The sequence below is a fragment of the Jaculus jaculus genome, chromosome 13, assembly GCF_020740685.1.
Source record: "Jaculus jaculus isolate mJacJac1 chromosome 13, mJacJac1.mat.Y.cur, whole genome shotgun sequence".
NCBI lineage: Eukaryota > Metazoa > Chordata > Mammalia > Rodentia > Dipodidae > Jaculus > Jaculus jaculus.
Window position 1 is genome coordinate 53972455 of NC_059114.1, and position 20225 is coordinate 53992679.

Sequence of the window (20225 nt, forward strand, 5' to 3'; positions counted from 1 at the left end):
CTCTGGGCACCTGTCATTCTTTTAAACACACACACACAACTACATATTTGAGTGCATGTATATATTATATATGTACTTATTTAAAGGATGTTTTCTCCTTTATGTGCAAAACATCTTTAAAATGTGATTCAAGCATGTTGTTTAAGGTAGGAGAGAAGAAAATCGTGGAGTGAGGCTTCCTACAGAGTTATCACTAGCTCCTCAAGACTGTTTTGTTTTGTTTGGTTTCAGTTAGGGTTTACCATGTAGCCTACTGACCTCAAACTCCCTGTCATCCTCCCAGCACCTCCCAAGTGCTAAGGTTGCCTGGCTTTGAAATTAGTTCTTAGGATGGCCAAGAAGGAGGGGAAAGTTCCATCTACTCAACTCCCATATTAAACAGCATTCTACAAAGAAATAGAGAGCTGAAGGGTTAAATTACACCAGATGATAAAATCCTTACATGGCCTCAAGCAAACAATCAGCTGACAAAAACGTTATTGTGTGTTCTTTCTTGAAAGCCTTAAGTTATGCTTGGGTTAATTAGATTTCAAAATATGCAAATATGCCTTAGTGAGATTTTTCTGAAATGCTCCATTTTAAAATCATGTAGCATAGCATTAGTGTTCAAAATACTGAATTGTAAGACTATGTCTGAATAGCTTACTAACATATAACAAATTCATAATTGATCAAACCCATTTATTCCCCACTGTCCACATTATACTGTTCAAATTGGGTTAGAAAGTTTTATGGAAATTAGGTTCTCTAGCATGCTTTGGGGAAGATCAAGGGGTAGTTTAAATTACAGCAGTAGTTCTTCAAAAATGCGAGTTCATGTGCCTGGTATCAGCGTTTTCAGTGTGCTTCGTTTAGGGAACAGGAACCTTCTATAGCCCTGAGACTGGATCACCTGAAGGAAATTAGAGCACAAACTTTGATCTTAAGGGAAAAAATATTTTAGCAAGGGCATCTGAAATGATTTAATTTTAATCACCTGCTTGTGCCAATGAATAACTTTAAGATTTTAACTTTTGAATTTTTTTTTGGAAATACTAGAGAGAATGTCATTTTTGTATTTTATTTTTTTGGTTTTATGAGGGAGGGTCTTGCTGTAGCTCAGGCTGACCTAGAATTCACTAGGTAGTCTCAGGATGGCCTCAAGCAGTGATCCTCCTACTTCTGCCTCCCGAGTGCTGGGATTAAAGGTGTGTGCCACCTTGCCTGGCACCTTTTTTTTTTTTTTTTTTTTTTTGGTGTTTTGCTTAACTGAGATGTTTGCTTTGTCTCAGGTAAAAATAATAATTTTCCTAGAATGATTTTTAAAATGCTTTATAGTTATCAGTGCTTTATGAAATGATATATAATTAAGCCCCCTCACATATGCCAACAGCCTTTGGATGTGGCTCAGGTAGGCCAAACATACCCCCAGAAACAGTGACTTACGAAATGTTCGTTACCCATGTGTTCAAGGCCTAGACTTTTCCCACAAAGGGTCAGATTGTAAGTACTTTTAGTTTTGGAAGGCACTGATCTCCACTGCCTCTATTCACTCTGCCATTGCACGGGGATGTAGCTGTGGGGCACATGTGAGTGGATGGCGTGGCTGGTTTTCAGTAATGTTTCATCTTCAACCAGGGCAGTGATTGAATTTCACCCACAGGATGTCCACTATCAGGAATTCCCATGTGCCACCCTCTTCACTGAGTTATTTTAAGAGGGTCATCAAGGCCATGGTATTCTTCTGCTCCCACTTTTAGCATTCTCTCACCTCTGTATGTTTACTGGCTTTGATGTCCTTCACACTACAAGGGAAATAACAATCAGAATTGTGTCTGGAAAAAAAGTTGCTGGACTCCCAAATGAGACAATCATACAGAGGGTTTCTGGAGGGAAAAGTATTCAGTGCATTTACTGTGGCATTCCTTCTAAATGTTTGTTCATGGGTAATTTTTACTTATTTCTGAGTTATTGACCAAATTGTGGGCATTTTAAAAAAGTTTTATCTTAAAAGAATTTTGCTGTGGTTCAATGAGTTTTTGTAATGATTCATCACATTCATTTAAAATCAAGTACAAATTTTTCAACTGCTTTTTCATGGGCATGGTATAGTGTGACTCGTCCGGTGTTTTCCATATTTATGAGTAGTTTATCAAGAGTAACAGATGTGTCTACTCTAAGAGAAGAGACTAAATTGCCTTTTAAGATGAGAAGAAATTGCCCTGCCCTCGCCATGAGCAGAGTACTCTCATATTTTATGCTTACTCCTAGGTTTACTTTGTTCATCAAAGTAAACTTTGTTTTTAACTTTTCAGGAATTCTTTATAAACATAGCTTAGCTGCTGAGAGAGCCAGATCTGGGTTCAAGTACTATCTTGTCTCCTGTAACTATGTGATATGAAACAGGTTTCATAATCCTTTGGGCCTTACCCTTTTCCTCTGTGCAACAAAAAACACAAGGCCATCTACCTGAAAGGATTTTTCTTCTTTCTTTGATACTGTTGCCTTCATTATTCCTCCTCTTTTCCTTCCCCTTTCCTTTTGACATTCAAATCAGTTATATATTTGAAACTTAATTTGCAATCAAAACATCCCCACAAATATATTCAATATTTAATTTTCAAGGATTACTCAATAGAACTTGGGGAAATTATAACTTCAGAAACGAAAACATAAAACATGAGCATGAGATTCATGTTATCCCAACCTGCAGAGACTCTTTCCTTCCCAGTTCATCATGAAGATATGTAATACCTGAGATTTGATAAAATAATTCTTCCTGCCTTAGAGTTGATGGCCACAATGACACATGGACTATTAGCAGTTAGGATATATGACAGAGAAAATGATGTGCAGTTACAGAAAACATTATTTATATTCTTACTGTTATACTATTAGATACCTAGATATTATTTACCTTAAAGTTTGGGTGCATGTTAGGCAAGATATTAGTGGTGTTGTGTTAAACAAGTCCTAAACTGTCTACCACCTCTACGAAAGGGGATATACGCTTAGCTGTCAACATTGCTCAAAAAGTCCTTCCAGACCTGTACATCCAAGAAGTGCTACTATTCTTCAGTTATCTAGTTACTGTTGGCGTGCGGTTTTAGAAAGATCTTGCTTTCTAATTAGCAGTAGCCCAAAGGTTGCTATTCTAATAATATCTACATAACATCATTAATTTCTTAATTAAAAGGTAATTTTAAATTGTGCACAGGAAGGAAAGAGAGACGGAGGGAGGGAAAGTGGGAGGTAGTTCAGGAAGTGGGGGACAAAAGTCAACCCACCCCCAGTAAAGATATAAGTAGTATAGCTAGTGAATATGTCCTAGACAGATTGGGTATTGTCATGCTACTAAGTCACTTTGGTACCAAGAGCAAGTAACTTAGCCATTCTCAGCAAGAGTGATTTCTTCGTTAGGAGGGTGGAACTTTGGTTTTATGATGATAAAATGAAGAAATGTTGGTGTTTCTCTTGAAAGTCGCCCCAAATAAGGAAAAAAGAAAACAATTTCAAAGGAATAAGTGATTTAGTAGAAAGGAGTGAAGTCGAGCAAAATGCTTTCAAGTAAGAGTGACAAGGAGAAGCAAACCAAGTGTCTGCCTGGACAATGTAAGAAATTGGAAGACAAGTAGTAATAGAAAGTGAACGCATGAATGAAGGCAAAGACTGCTGAAAGATGTTTACCAATTGCAGCTACACTTCTCTATCTGGGTTGCCTTGTAACCCCCCACTGTCCATGATCCAGGGACCTCACCACCTTCATGTCAGCTGCAGATAACATTCATGAAAGATTGAATCAGCATCTTGGAGACTAGAGAGCCTGAGAATGGTGAGGGAGGAAGCAAACTGAGCAGCACAGTGACTGTCTGCTCCTAAATACAGGTGGCCTTTCCCTGATGAGCTCCATCATACAAGGAGGCAGGGCTTGTCCCTCGGAGCTAGTTCACCAGAGAAGCCTGGTGTGGAGGTAAAGAACCAAAAAGAAGAGGAGAAGAAAGACATGCAGAGCAAGAAAGAAAGAGAGAAGGAGAAAGAGGAAGGGGAGGGAGGGAAACAAAAGAGTTAAAACAATGAAAATTTTCCCTGGGTCAGGTGGATATGGGACAAATATGCCAGTATTTTCAATTGACCACTTTTTATTGTTTGATTTTTTTAAAGTATACACATGTAACACTTTTTTTTAAAATCTAGAAAGGCACAAAATCAGAGAAATTTTCTAAGAGCCTATTCTGCTTTTTGTTTTAGCCTTACTTAATCATATTATCCTTTATAAAAAATATTGTTTCTAGGCTCTTGATTTTTTTCCATAAAGGAAAAATGCTACTTCTAAGGAGTGTTAATTGGTATCTTTACATTTTATGTGTAATATATGCATACAGAAAAATATAAATACACACACATATTTTTCCTCGATTAATTACATGTGTGAGCACATTAGACTGTGTGTACTTCAAGACCACTTAGTTGGTCTTTATTTAAAGTATCTGATGATAAGGCTGGACTGGGCCTAATTCTGTTTATAATTTTTTTCACTGAAGAAAGAATTTACTAAATAGTGGGATGGGGTATATTTAAAAAAACATTTGAGGGAGAAATTTCCCATCCAACATCCAGCTGCTTTGTATTTGCATAGAAACTGCCTGCTAATTTCAAAGGATCTTATCTATGCCTTAGAGAAGGTCTAGGATTTTGTATTTTGCCGTATCTTATTTCCATATAGAGATATCTTATTGGCCTCCACACTCATCAGCCTGTATTTTAATTCGTTTTTATGGGTCCAAACAATGAGTTGGTTTCACAGATATTGTTATGAGGCATTATTTTTTCAGCAGCCTTCTGCAGCTGATTTGTTCATTTCTTTGTTCCCATGAAAAGACCATTTTCATCTTTTGTTTTTATTTTCCCAACATGTGAGGGTTACTAAACCTTCTTAGAAACAGCTTTTGAATAGTCATTCTTTGTGCAGAAAAACTACAGTATATTTCTTAAATGAAATCCAATCAACTACATTTGTGGTAACTGGGCTTAGAAGACATCAGTGAAAATACCCACACAAGCTCTTAAGATCAAGGCATTTGTTTCAGCTGACTTTAGTATGTACTTATCCATTGTGCACCAAATGATGAGCAAAGTAGCCAGGCTTCTAATAAGCAAGTACAATATAGACAAAAGAGAACACTGATTTAAGGTCCTTGTGTCAAATGCGGTAAAACACTCTGTTTATAGCAGGTCAAGCTTGGGTTTACAATTAGCACTAATTACTGAGGAAAAAAAATCAAAACTGCAGCTTTAAGGAAGGACACTTTTCACTGTAAGATCAAAGCCAGTCTCTGTAGAATAGGGAAGTCTCTAGCACTTAATTGCACTGAAGTGCTAATTGGATTGTAAGGTACTTTCATGAGTTCCTCCAATTAGCCAGCCATCCCTGACGAAATCCAAAAAGAAGAGATTATGAGTTCTTAGAGCTTTTGTCTATGTGGTTGCGATTTGTATACCTGAGTGAATGTAGCCTTGCCTTCTTTTTATGTAAATCGAGGTCTTTGGGGTCTCAGTTATTAGCAGCCTGCAAATAGCTTTGAAAATAAAGCCATCCATTTTATATAAAGTATTAACTGTGTACTACTGATAATGAGACATTACATGAAAGCTCATTTTTATCAAGATTCTTAATTCAAAATATGAGAGTTGAGTGGGTGCAGATTTTTGTCCAGAATGACCATCTCATACTGTAAGGATGCAGTTAGATGTTGGATTACATTTGATGTGTGTGCTCTATTTTAACTCTTCGCTTATACTAACTTTTTCAAAGGGACAGTGATTTTGTGGTGTTTATTCTCTAAGTAATAATATTTATGCCAGACAATAATTCATGGTTTTAATTGTGTTTTGCCTATACCTATATCCTTTGTGCCTTTTTTCAATGTTGCTATTTCCTCATATAAGGCAGCCAAAATTCTGCCAGCTCACCACATGAAAGTTCATATATGGCAGAGCAAGCTCTTTGGGCAAAATTATCCATTTGGATAAAGTAAAGGGGAACCTTTCCACAATGCCAGGTCTTTCCTACTCAAAGTGAAATAAAAAGTTGGCAGCGGTGCAGTGAGTTCAGCTGTCTATATTAGATTAGAACCACAATAAATCATATAAAGCTTTTACTAACATAAAATTTATTTACAATTTTATTCATATGCCTCAAACTTCATTTGGATATTTGCCTGGATGATAAATGGGGTAGGTCTCTTTTGTATTGGTAAAGGAGGAAAAACAAGATTTTTGATGTCCTGAATTACCTGAAAATTTATATTATTAATTACAAAAGAATCTTCCCTTCTACAATTTACTTTGCTATATAAATCCAAAATGAATTTCCAAATAATAAAATAGCTCATGTTTTCTTCTAAATTTGAATATGACCTGGACTGTAGTAAAGAAGTAGCATGATTTTTCTTGATCCCATACTAGGTTTTAATATTTTATTGTAAAGAGCAAGTATTTCCATGCAATTTGTCCTATAGGTATTTTACATTCTTTATGTCTGACTTAGTGATAACCCTCAAGAAAATACAATCCTCTCTCCATAGGTAAGAAAACTAAAACTTACAGAGTGTGAGTAGCATAACTGTTAAACATGTACCTCTTAATTGTAGCTTAACGCTTTAGCTCTCGGCCCATTTAAATCAATACCTCCCCTTATGTTTACTCTTAGCACCTTGTACATATCCGCTGGGAATCGCATGTGTATGAGTCACAAGAACATGCGTGGGTGTATATATGCACATACACATACATATGCGGACATATATATGCATGTGTATACACACATGCAGACATATACACACACAGTTCTCACTGGACTTTTTCCCCTGGGGGCCAGGACTTGTCTGTGTTGCCCACCTGTGCTCCCAGTGCAGGGGGGAGGGTGTGTCTGCACCAGAGCAACGAAGGCTTTTGACTCCTAGTAACCAATTAAGTATTCTTGAAGAATTCTTAAATTAATAAAAGAAATGTCTATTTTAGTAACAGACATGGATTCCAAGAAGTATGCTAGAAATAATAAAACATTTTAACCTTTATTACTATCAAATCTACTTTCCTCTTCCAAATATTTTGTTTTGTTTGTTTCATTTTGCTTTGTTTCCTCACTATAAAGATGTAACTTCCAGGTTCAAATAAAAACTTTCCCTAACAAATTTGGCAAAAATATAATATTTATAGATGTTCTTAGTTTACTTTTATGGGGTTGTGATCCAACACAGGGCCTTATACAAGATGGGTTGGATTCTTTTTTGTTGTTGTTGTTTGCTTGTTTTGTCCTTTTGTTTTTCAAGGTAGGGTCTCACTCTAGCCCAGGCTGACCTGGAATTCACTATAGAGTCTCAGGGTAGCCTCGAACTCATAGCAGTCCTCCTAGCTCTGCCTCCCGAGTGCTGGGATTCAAGGCGTGTGCCACCATGCCCAACAAAAGTGTAGATTCTTTTCTTTTTTAATTTTTATTTATTTATTTGAGAGCGAGAGACACAGAGAGAAAGACAGATAGAGGGAGAGAGAGAATGGGCGCACCAGGGCTTCCAGCCTCTGCAAACGAACTCCAGATGCGTGCGCCCCCTTGTGGATCTGGCTAACGTGGGACCTTGGGAACCGAGCCTCCAACCGGGGTCCTTAGGCTTCACAGGCAAGCGCTTAACCGCTAAGCCATCTCTCCAGCCCAAAAGTGTAGATTCTTTTTAACCATGAAATGATTCAGATAAGCCCAGCAGGTGGCTCATGCCTATAATCCCAAGAAGGCGGCTAAAGCATTTCCTATGACTTTAAGACCAGCCTGGAATATATAGTGAGTTATAGGCCAATGTGGGCTACAGAACAAGACCCTGCTCAAAAATGAAAAATTGTAGAAAGAAAAATGACTAGAAAAAGAACTAACTTGCGTTGTTTAAGATCATGATGATGTGGCCAGCGTGTGGCTCTGTGGAGATGCTCCTCATCTTACATAAGGCCCTGTGCTGGATCACAACCCCATAAAAGTAAACTAACAACAGCTATGAATATTATATTTTTGCCAAATTTGGGCCCATTTACAAGAATTCCTATGTAGATCTTGAAATAACAAGTTATTTAAAAAATTATGAGGCTATGCAAATTTATTGATAGCCATTTATTTCTAATATGTTTATGAAAATTATTAAATATATTCTGAATTATGAAAACAAGATTCACATATGACTAATTTTCTTCAAAAAAAAGTTGTTCTTAAAAACAATTTAACATTTACACTGTTTTAAAGTTCTATGGAAACTAGCACATGAATATGTTTTAATGCACTTAATAATAAAAAACAACAATAAAATCATTTGGCATGCAGGTAGATAAATAAATTTGAATATATCATATTTTCCTCATCTTAGTATGTATTCTTCTCTTTAAGGATATTCGCAGTGTCCAAGGGTATCTGTTGTATGTCTGGCCCAACACAGAATAACAGATGATCAGAAAATTGTAGCAGGCGTGCCGTAGTGGCGCACGCCTTTAATCCCAGCACTCGGGAGGCAGAGGTAGGAGGACCGCCATGAGTTTGAGGCTACCCTGAGACTGCATAGTGAATTCCAGGTCAGCCTGGGCTAGAGTGAAACCCTACCTTGAAATACCAGGAAAAAATAAAATGAAAAAGAACATGGTAGCAGTTCACACAGTGGAATGTTACCTGGTGGTCACAGGGAGACAAGGGCTGCTCAGTGCTATAAATACTGTTATACTCTACATAAACAGTTATGTACTATAAGTTATAGCTATGAGGTTTTATTTTATTACCTTGATAAAATGTGTGTAACATAAAAGTTACCACTATGACTATTTTAAATGCACAATTTTGTGGTGTTAAACATATTTACATCGTGCAAATATCACCACTATATCTACAATATTTTAAGCACTCAAAATAGAAACTGTATTTTATTTTTAATTTAGAATGGTTATCATTTTCAAAGAATTAACAACAACATATTTAAAATATTTATAGTGGATATAATATTGTGCTCACATTTATAATTCTGATGGTAGTTCAGCCATATGAGTCACATTTCTTATTTTATTAATAAATAAACCTGCCATTATAAAGATGTTGCCCTTTCCTTCCCTGAGCTCCAACATCCCATCTCTTACCCTTTGCTCTATCCTTCCTATGCACATACACGTGTACATCAACCTGCAATTATCTGAAATGAAAATGCTCAGTTAATATTGCTGTGCATCTATAAAATGGCTTTCTCACATCAAAACAAGCATTTTTCAAACCAAATATCTTATTTATTTAATATAATTTATGTATTTAGCATTCAAAAAAATATGGTATATTTCAAACAAAATTTATTTTGTCACTTCTACCCTTCCCTCCTCCCTTATTCCCTTCCCCCACCATGCATTCCGGTCCCTTTTCCTGTCACATGCATCTTTTTGCCCTCCACCCCTAGCGAAGCACCTTTTCTTCCCCTCTCATGGCCTTTAATCTAATTTCATAGGTAATACTTATTCTTGTATCGCTTTATGTGCATATAAACAAACATTAGACATTAGGGTCTGATTTTGCGGTTGTTGTTCTGGGCTTAGGTTAACTACTTAGCTCCATCTTATTTTTCCAGTTCCATTCACTTTCTTGAAAATTTCATAATTTCATTTTTATTTATAGTTGAATAAAATTCCACTTTGTGTATGTACCATTTCATTATCCATTAATTTTGGATCTCTCAGCTTATTCCGTTCCCCAGCTATTTGAATACAGTGGCAATAGGCAAGGATATGCAAGTGTCTCTGTGGTAGGATACAGAGTCATTTGGGTGTTTACCAAGAGTGGTATAGCAGGTTCATATGATGGTTCAGTTTTAAATTTGAGAACACTTCCACCAGCAATTAATAACAACTTCACCAGTGTCATTAATGCATTAATTTTCATGATGATAGCTGTGCTGGCTTGGATGGCATAGAATCTCCAAGTGATTTTAATTTGCATATCTTTGGTGGCTAATGGTATTAAACATTCTTAACATTTATTATTTATTTATTTACTTATTGAAGAGAGAGGGAGGGAGGGAGAGAATGGGCATGCCAGGGCCTCTAGCCCCTGCAAACAAACTCCAGATGCATGTGCCACCTTGTGCATCTGGCTTACTTGGGACCTGGAGAATCAAACCTGGATCCTTTGGCTTCATGGGTAAGTACCTTAACCACTAAGCTATCTCTCCAGCCCAGTATTAAACATTTAAAAAAATTACTTTGTTTCTTCTTTTGAGAACTGCCTTCTCATTTCATTGACCTATTTATTGATTGGCAGGGTATTTAATTTTAGCGGTTGTTTTTAAATTCTTGCTATCACCCCCCTGTCTGAAGTATAGCTGGCAAAGATTTTCTCTGGACATTTGTAGACTTTTTATTCACTCTGCTGATAGTTTTCTTTGCTGTGCAAATCCTCTTTTTAAATTTCATGTTGTTGATTCCTGAGACTATTTTCTGTGCTACTGGAATCCTGTTCAAAAAAGATCTTGCCTATACCTATAACTAGAGATGTATTCCTTATTCAAATTGCATATCTTTCAAAACATAAAATATTTATCACAAAAAAAAAACACTTTACACTAGTTCTCTTCCATCTACATCATACCATATTTTGTCTCATTTGTTTTAACTGTGAGTCTGTATCGGTGATGATTACGTGTTATGTTCTTCCCTGTCTTGGTGCATACTACATGTAGCTCCATTACTTTGGTTTATCACAGGCTAACTTGGTGTTCTCATATTTGTTTTTCCTATATGTATTGTCTTTAAGTAGGACCCTTACTTTTTTGTGGCCAAACCTGCCCTTACTTATACTCTATCATCGGTAGACTTCCCTTTCTTTTTTTTTTCAGTGTGAAACTTGTTTTGAAACTGTAAATCACTTCAGACATAAGGAACATACAAGTTAAAATTTATAAAAAAGTTCCACATTGCTCATTGACACAATCTTCATAAAATTTAATACCAAATACAATAAAAAATCAGTTCTAATTGGATTTTCTTTCTTCGAAAGTGAAGTTTCTGCCTTTGAGGTATCACTGTAAGACATGCCAACATGGCACACTGGGATAACAGTCCAGGAGTCTATCCTAAATCTTCACCAACACTCACTCATCTTAGCAGACTTTCTAATAAGCTACACTAGTCTCCTTTCAAAGGGAAGAATTATTCTGTTTTGTTTCTGTTTGTTTGTTTTCTGTGGCAGGGTCTTACTCTTACCCAGGCTAGCCTTGAACCATCTAGATCCTCTTATCTCAGCCTCCCGAGGGCTGAGAATATGGGCATGAGCCACCAGAACTAATTTATATTTAAATTGTTATAAAAACACAAGAGCCAGTTACTAGAAACCCTATACTTCATAAAACAATGAGACTGTGTGATAAATACATTTGCTATTATCTTCCTGCAGATACTGCTCAGGGCCAGTAAAACAGCCTTATCTTCTCTGACAGTAAGAGGACAGTTGCAAACAACCATAAGGAATCCCTCTCTGCACACGACACCACAGTACATAAAGCTGTTACGTTTTGCAGTATCAAGAGCAAGTCACTTCTCCTTACCTGGCTCCTAACTCAAAGGTGGACACTTGACTCAGCTATACTCATTAGCTACTAGGTACGTGACTTGTGTTGACTGTAGCCAACCCATTTTACAGTCAACCTATGAAGTAAGAATGCTACCCAAACACAGAAATACAAACACCAAAAAGGATGTGTTTGGTATGTACAAATAGCTATTCTTGAGGCAGAGCTGTCAAGTACCATGACTGATTTAATTCAGTGGCTGGGGTTGGGGGGGCAGTAATGGTCTCATATGTGAAATGTCTGAATGGAAAAGACTGGGGTCTGTTATGAAGCACAGTTACAGAGCAAATTCCAAGGAAAAGCAGGCAATTTCAAAAACTAAGTTCTTAAATTTCATGACATAGGCCAAGGACTCAATTTACTTTCTGGTGGAGTCTGAACGATGAAGGGAAGAATGCTTATCCTTTTTCCTCTTCTTTTTTTCTTTTTTGTGGTGTTTGCCTTTTTTAGATTTGCTCTTTTTTTCTTTCTTCTTTTCTTTCTTCTGATACTTTTGTTTCTTTTGCTTTGAAGAGTCCTCCTCGGTGGAACTGGACAAAGACCTTTTCCTCTTCTTTTTCAATTTGATTTTCTCTTTGCCTTTCTCTTTTTTCTTCTCCTTTTCTTCATTTATTCTTTTCTCCTGCAACGCCTGCAGCTTGTTGAGTTCTTCATTCTCTTCATCACTGTCTTCACTGCTCATACTGCTCACATCCAAAACAATGTCCCTTTTGGGGTCGACTCGGAGAAAGTTGCGGCATTAGAAAGTAAGATGACCAGGGTAGCCACATTTCTTGCAGCCTGCTCTGACATTGTCCTTGTTACAACTGGGAGCCACAACTGAGACCGTCCCGGCCGGGGTGGGCGATTGGGGGGGGGTTGTGGAGGGAGCTTCATGGGATCTTAGAGTTGGAAGACATCACGAGAGGGTGTAGTTCTTTTCTTTCCTGTGGACAGCCTTGCGTGTGAAGGCTTAAAGTTAGTACTTGTGTATCCCTTGAACAATTACTTCACCTGCCAGCCTTGTGACCCCAGGAAAATGCCTTGATCCATTTCATACCAGCGCTTCTCGTGCCCGGTACTTGTACTAGACTTCCCTTTCTTAAGGACAGCCCCTCTGACACCTCTCCTCTGTTCCCCACAGCCTCCAATGTAGACCCTCGCATAGCCATAGCACACCCTACTCGGGAATACTTACTTATCATTTCCTTTTGGATTTGGAACTCCTTAAAACTTGGTTATGATTTATAAATACCCATGTCTCTATTTCCTAACACAATATCTGACAAAGAAAAGGAGACAGTTGCTAAATAATTATTCAATAGATGTTCTGTGCTTAGATTTTTCTGGTTAGAGTCAATCTGTCAGACCCAATTGACATCTGTGGACAGATTGATAGTTTTCACTTATTCGGAAGACTTCTGGTGCTAGTCATAAAAGATTAAGTGAATGATCAACTTTATATGCCAAGGGACTTAATGAGGTCAAGTTGTATCTCAGAACTATGGCTGAATGAATGACTTCTGTAACACCAGAAAAGCACAGTGTATAAACTGAATTGAGAACCAGTAGGAACCACAGAGTTCTCCATATGCTGTCATTCCTTTTCTTGGTTAATCTAAATATCAGTGTCCACAACTGAATAAGGCCCAGAGACTTGTACATGAGATCATGAGAAAGGTTCAGAGATGAACTTTAGTTTTAGAGAACAGATCTGAAACATTTCCTGAAGTGAATATGGATTTTATTACAAACTGTTGAGGAAAAGTTCCCAGAATGTCTTATGACTTTGTGAAAACATCTTTGTTCCAAAAATGTGGAAGCAAAATGTAAAGCATGCAGGGTACTCAGATTGGAAGGGAGCTGAAAACGTAATGTTGGGGACAACAAAAGGCAGACTTTTTCTCATGTTCTAGGAACTATCATAATACTTTGTACCTTAGAGATATAAACTTCTTGTGTAATAAAAGCTTTATATTGAAATATAAAACAAGGTAGGATCATCAGCATGCTTCTCACAGGCTAGCTATTGAAGTAGACTAAATAAACTAGTGGATTTGATAAATGAGTGAAAGGGGACAGGAGGTTGATTAAAAAAACATTGGTGTGACATATCACTAAATATGTGCAGTGTGTATCTGTTGTTGTATATGGAAGCCTTTCATGTCTCCAAACACTACATTTCTGTGTGGCTCACTGAAAAGTAAGTGGAGAATATATGAGATGTTTCTAAATTATTCTTGAATATCCCTCCTATGGAGAATACACTCTGTATTCTAACAGACACAGCACAGGAATTTGTGATTGATCATTTCACCTATCAGCATCCCTAAATGAAAGGTACTGACTAGCCTGGACATAGAGGGGACCTCCTCATAGAAAGAGAACAATTTGATGGCCCAAGCACTCATCAGAAATACCATGGTGTATTGTGTATGTGTAAGAGGTGGCTCTTTGATGTAAGCACCAAGGCTGCTACCATGGAGACCACATGATTCAAGTCACTTCCTGATGTTAAAGCACCTGATGTTCATGTCTCTACTAATTTCCATGGAACCTTGACCATATTTGACATTTATACTTTAGTATGTCACAATTTATGTTAATACAAAGAATGATCTACCTATCATTCATAAACTAATGGTATGAAATTTTGAAAACTGCCCAATAACCTATGTAATTTAGAACATGATGCAGCTTCCCTTGTGTTTTTTTTTTTTTCTTACTCATTTGCCATTATGGCAGGATTATTCTCCATTTAACTTCTCCTGTTATTATTTTAATGCAGCTGTCTATAAGAAAGCACAAGGCTGCATAATATAAGAAAAACGGGTCATAGATTAGCTTACAGCTCCATTATTTGTGGAAAAGATGAGGGCTGGAAGAAGAAGAAACTGATGTTTAGGGGGAATTCCAGGAGCACCTGTGCTTTTTTTAAAGACTTGTATTTATCCAGAAGGAGAGAAAGAGAGACAGAGAAGAGAGGGTATGCGTGTACCAGGGCCTCTTGCCCCTGTCCAATAACTCCAGATGCATGTACCACTTTGTGCATCTGGCTTTTACGTAGGTACTAGGGAACTGAACCCAGCCCAGCAGGCTTTGCAAATGAGCACCTCTAACCTCTGAGCCATCTCCCCACCTTGTAAGTGTTCATTTTAGAGCCCTTGCTCTGTACTTTGAAGAAGTGAGTCCACAGGACAGAGCATATAAAAGCTGTCTATAGATTAAACCGCTAAATCATTTGTCTTATGGCACTTTGTAAAGGTAACTTCTGGATGACATAATTACAGAAGAAAATATAATTCAGGCTTTTCTTCATACAAAGGTGAAGAAAATTTATGTATGATACTGATTCTTGAATTCTGTAGCCAGCTGCAATGCAGGTCAAGCTGAGGTCCGTACAGTTCATCTTCAGTTGTGAGAGTAAAGACTTTGCATTCATGCATAAGAGTCTTAGAGCTAAAGACAGAAAACCAGGGCAGCCATGAAGGGAAAGGACCTATTAAACCTATGAAAACACCAAACTGTGTCTATGTGTGCTGAGAACAAGCAATAGAGAAACAGAGTCTAGGCTATCTTTCCTCCTATTTTTGCTACGATTCACATTTTTACCAGGCACCCTATCCTGTGGCCCACAGTTGACACAATCTTAAAGGAGAAAATTATACCCTCCACATGACTTTTGAACTGTTTCAGCATGGGCCTTTTCTTTGCCACATCAACAATTAAAATTTATTTGATGGACACACAGCATCACTACCTGCACAGGATAGTTGGGTCACAAAATGGTCTCCTCCCTCCAGGGTACATTCCACATGTTGATGTCTGTCTACTCCTCTCTCCACACAGATAGGATTGACCAAATCATCTTATACTCCTCCATGAATATGGGTGTTGAAGGTTCAATTTTAATTTTTTTCTGTGTTCTTCTCAATCCAAGTGATTGATTAGAAAGTTTCTATCACCATTATATTTTAAATACACACACATACTGTTTTGTGCAGCCAAAGTACAATTGAAAATGCTTACTTTTATATATGTATATGTACATCTGTATTTATGTACACACACACACCCTTTATTTTGTGGTTATATGGTGTTTGGCCATAGAAAGCAGCTTAGTGTGGACCTGCGTTGACATGGGAAAGAAAATTGCCATGTGCCTCATTTAGGAAATGTTTATTACTTGGGACTTAAACATTGATGATGGTATGCAACTATTTCTCCTCACTAACACCAGTTTTGAATATAGTATGTTTTTTTAGGTACTATGTTTGTAAATATTAAATCTAAATAAGAATTAAGGCTTCTTCTTTTCCTAGTTAGATTTTTATATATTGGCCTGAAGCCAGCTTTTTCTAAGCAGGAAGAAAAAAAAATATGTTTCCTTTCTCTCCACTCCAATGTTGGAGCTGTTTATTAGCATGTTACTTCCTGATCACACTAATTGGCTAAGCTTGGGAACAGCTTGTAGACCCAGATGTTGTTTATACCCACTCTTCCCTGGGTCTCTCTTCCTAATACCCCACCTGACACATCTCTTTGTCCCCTTGGTTACACACTTACGGCATAAGGAGTCTTAATCAGTGACACTGGTAGTTTATGAAAGCACAAAGGAAGGAATCTAGGAGTGACTAGGTAGGCAAAAAGAGAGCATATATGATCTAAAATCCAAAGAATCTCTCATTCTCCTGAAGGTCGCTAATGGTTTCCTAATTTTATTGATGAATTCCGTGAAAATCCACTCTATGCCTTGTCAACACTGTCAGTAACTGGAGTTGAAATAAACACAAATATTACCTTTTCAGTGTTTTTCTGAACTTTGTCTTAAATTGGCTTCTACTAATTGCTACAACATTAATTTTGTGAGGTATTAGTAAAAGCTTTCAGGCTTTCGTCAAATCACCTTGTCTTGAGGAGCTGGGAGCACAAGATTCCAAAACAGTTGGTTCCTTTTATTGCTCTATTTGGGGTCCATTCTGTGAACCAGGTGCAGAACATGTTAATTGTCACTGTGGGGATTGAACTAATTATAATAGTATCTATCTTTCAGGGCATCCTATGTGTCAGGCTCTAACATAAAATTTCCTTTAATCCCTAAAGTATTTCTGTAAGGTAATGAAACCTTTATTTTCACATGAGAAAACCAAATCTGAAGTCAAGTAATTTGTCCACAGTGGATTGCCAAGAGCAGAACCAGAGTTGGTGCTTTTGGGTCTCTGGCCTGTGACCTGTGCCCGTGTATGGAAAGGATGCTGGATGTTTCCATGTGTATAGCACCATATGCACTTGGGAAGGAGGCAGCCAAATCCTTCAATGGCAGGCACTCTCAAACTTTACTGTGTCAGTAATCAGTTAGGGAGCATAATAAAATTCCAGTTTTTTTTCCGTACCTGCAGTACTTCTAGGAGCCTGAATTTTTAATGAGTAACTTAGGTAATTCTGAGGGTATCTGTACTTAGAGTTGCTTTCTGAAGGTTTACATAAAATTCTGTGTCTTCAATCTATCTATCTACTTTTATCATGTGTTGATCTGGAAGAGTTCTATAGTAGCCATTTCTTGATAAAGAAAAAAATTGACCTCTCTTATCACTTTATGGTTATGATTGTGATAGCTTTATGCCAATTCAATTTCCATCTAAGATTCCCTCTTTGTGCACTTTCTTCGTCCCAAGAACACTGGAGGGCTGATTTGTGTTTTCTTAAGATTAGTCTGGGAGGTCATTGATAATTCTTTTGTTTGTAGTGAAGTTATTCCAAGTATTGCTCAAGTCATTTTTGCTTTAATGGGATCAAAAAATGCTTAAGATCAATATCTGTTAGTGTTTTTAGGCACATTTCTTTTTTGTTTTTTCAAGGTAGGGTTTCACTCTAGCTCAGGCCAACCGAGAATTCACATGTAGTCTCAGGGTGGCCTCAAATTCACAGCAGTCCTCCTACCTCTGCCTCCCTAGTGCTGGGATTAAAGGCGTGCGCCACCACACCCGGCCAAGGAATATTTCTTTTGACTCTTTTAGCCCTAGATGTTGACTTTAGTTAGAAGATATAACTTCCTGAAGGGGTTGCTAGTCAGAAACCAGTTATAAAAGTAGGCTACTTTGGGAACTGTTGTCTTAGAAATAATAATGAATTGGGAAAAGGTAGGCATAGTGATTCTTTTTAATGATAAAAAAGGTTAATTTATGAAATGAGACTTTTCATAATCTGGAACATTTTTCATGGGGAAGGGCTATTGGTAACAATTGCTAAAATACTACAACATTTTGCTAATTTTAAAAGGTCTGCCTCAGATCGATTGCGACCTTATCAATAGGAGGATCTCATTCATCTCCTTTGTACCCTCTTGTCAGGACACGCCGCAGTAGCTCAAAGCTGCCTCACCTGTGGTTGCAAAAGCAAACTAAAGGAAGGTTCAGAATCAGTTTATGGTAAAATAAAGCATCCATGTGATCTTTCTTAATAATAGTTTTTGAAAAGTGAAATATTTTTGTAATCATTCTTAGTTATTTGTTGATTTTGCAGAATTGTGCTGCTGATGTTATTCGTCCTATAACTTTTTTTTTTCTTCTTAACACTACAATCTATTTGGGTAGCAAGGAGAATGTTTTGTAGTATATTGAAATTACGATTCTTTTGCCCCAGGTTTCTTCCTATTCAATTATATACATATAAATCAATGTTTGTTGCAAATGATGCTTGAATGTCTGGGAGTATAACAAAAGATGAGATCCTCTATACTGGTTTTCTTTACATTAGTAAAACTTAAGAGTCAGTTTTTAAGATTTTTTATATATTCCATACTTAACCTATTTAAGGGGTGTCAGTGAATTGGTGAGTGAATTTTCTGTGTAACAGTGAAAGTGAATCTGGCTTTAAAGTGTTATTTTTGTCTCAGAGTATAAATTGTGCTGTCTATAGTTCTTAAGCCTAAATTTATGTATGATAAGACTATTAGAAATTCAGTTTTTCTGTTAATTAACCTTCTTCTGGTTCTCTTCTGCTTTTCATGTTTATTAGCTCTTTCCTAACCCTTTCAGCTTTCTAATACTAGTTTGTCTTAACTTTCCTTCACTCCAAGTCATCTGTGATCAAACCATTTTCTTCTCCATCTGCTTTCATTTCATTCATCTCTCCTTCTAAAATCTGTTTCCTCTTCTGTAGGCTCATGAATATGCCATGGTATGTCAACTTTCTTTAACTAATTAGGAGGAAAAAGAAAGAATTCTTCGCTTTGGAGACTGTCATTCTCTCTGCTTATGAGTATAAACAATTAAAATCAGCTGTCTTTGCCTGTAGTGATGCCTCAGATTGGATGTGGGGAATTGAAATAATGTTTTCTTTTTTCCTGTGACCTTCACTCTGTACCAGGGCTTTCTCTAGGTCTTATATCTACGTGCCTATGATTCATTTGTGATGCAGCTTCGTTTCTGAATTGATGTTTCCCAATATGGCAGCACTGGCCCCTTGTAGCCACTGCTCTTTTAAATTGCTTTAGTGTAATCAAATCCATGCTACAATAAGTATTTAAATGGACCAGTTCAAAAAACATATACTATTTGATAGCTATTTTATGTTTGTCCCTATTACTTTTATTTTTACCTGGAAATATTATATTAAATAGAATGGTATTCTAAAAGGAAAGCTTATTCAGGACTGAATTTTTTGTTTAAGTGTTTGTAATTTGAAAATAACCATCTTATTCATGTTTTGGGGATTAGCCAACCAATAACAGGTCACATTGAAATAGTAAACACAATGATGATTTAAATTGTGTGTATGTGTGCTTTCTAGGTCTTATGGAAAATACAAAACAAATTATAGCCTTGTCATTAGTGATAATATATATAATTAAGTTTCAAATAATTGATTACTCAGTCACTGTGTTATTATTTCAAATGAAAGAAACTTCATCATGAATATTATTTTAGAAGGTTTCATTGAAGAGCTAGCATTTGAATTGTCTTTGAAAGGTGGGTGAAATTTCATTATATTCAACACACTATGGACCACCTATTGATTTTATTTAGATGGCAAATAAGGAGTCGATGATTATTTTTATGTTTCATGCAAGGAAATCCTGGAGAGTAAAAGTTATTATTGGAAAAACTCATAGGAGCTGTCTTGAGAGACAACATGAAGATCTAGTTTTGGATCTTTGAAAAGTGATGAATAGGGGCTGGAGAGATGGCTTAGTGGTTAAGCGTTTACCTGTGAAGCCTAAGGACCCCAGTTCGAGGCTCGATTCCCCAGGACCCACATAAGCCAGATGCACAAAGGGCACATGTGTCTGGAGGTCATTTGCAGTGGCTGGAGGCCCTGGTGTGCCCATTCCCCTTCCTTTTCTCTCTTGCTCTCTCTGCCTCTTCCTTTCTCTGTTGCTCTCAAATAAATAAAAATAAGAAAAAAAAATTTAAAAAACAAAAAAAGAAAAGTGGTGAACAATGAAAAGGTAGGGGTGCTGGAGACCAAAAGACACATGAGTGAGAGCCAGAGATGGAAGCAAAATTGAATTAAAAAGAACAAATGGAGCCATAGAAAAGGCTTAGCTGTTGACGGCCCTTGCTTACATAGCCTGATGGCTTAAGTTTGAGTCATCATTACACACATAAAGCCAATGCACAAAGTGCTGCAAGCATC

The 20225-nt window shown here is 37.1% G+C and overlaps 1 protein-coding gene and 1 pseudogene across 1 annotated transcript in view; one reads left to right on the forward strand and one right to left on the reverse strand.

Annotated features, from left to right (window-relative positions):
- Fbxl17 (F-box and leucine rich repeat protein 17) overlaps positions 1–20225 on the forward strand; it is a 485368-nt gene that overhangs the window by 366389 nt on the left and 98754 nt on the right. The window lies entirely within an intron of this gene.
- On the reverse strand, positions 11968–12754 carry LOC105943650 (annotated as a pseudogene).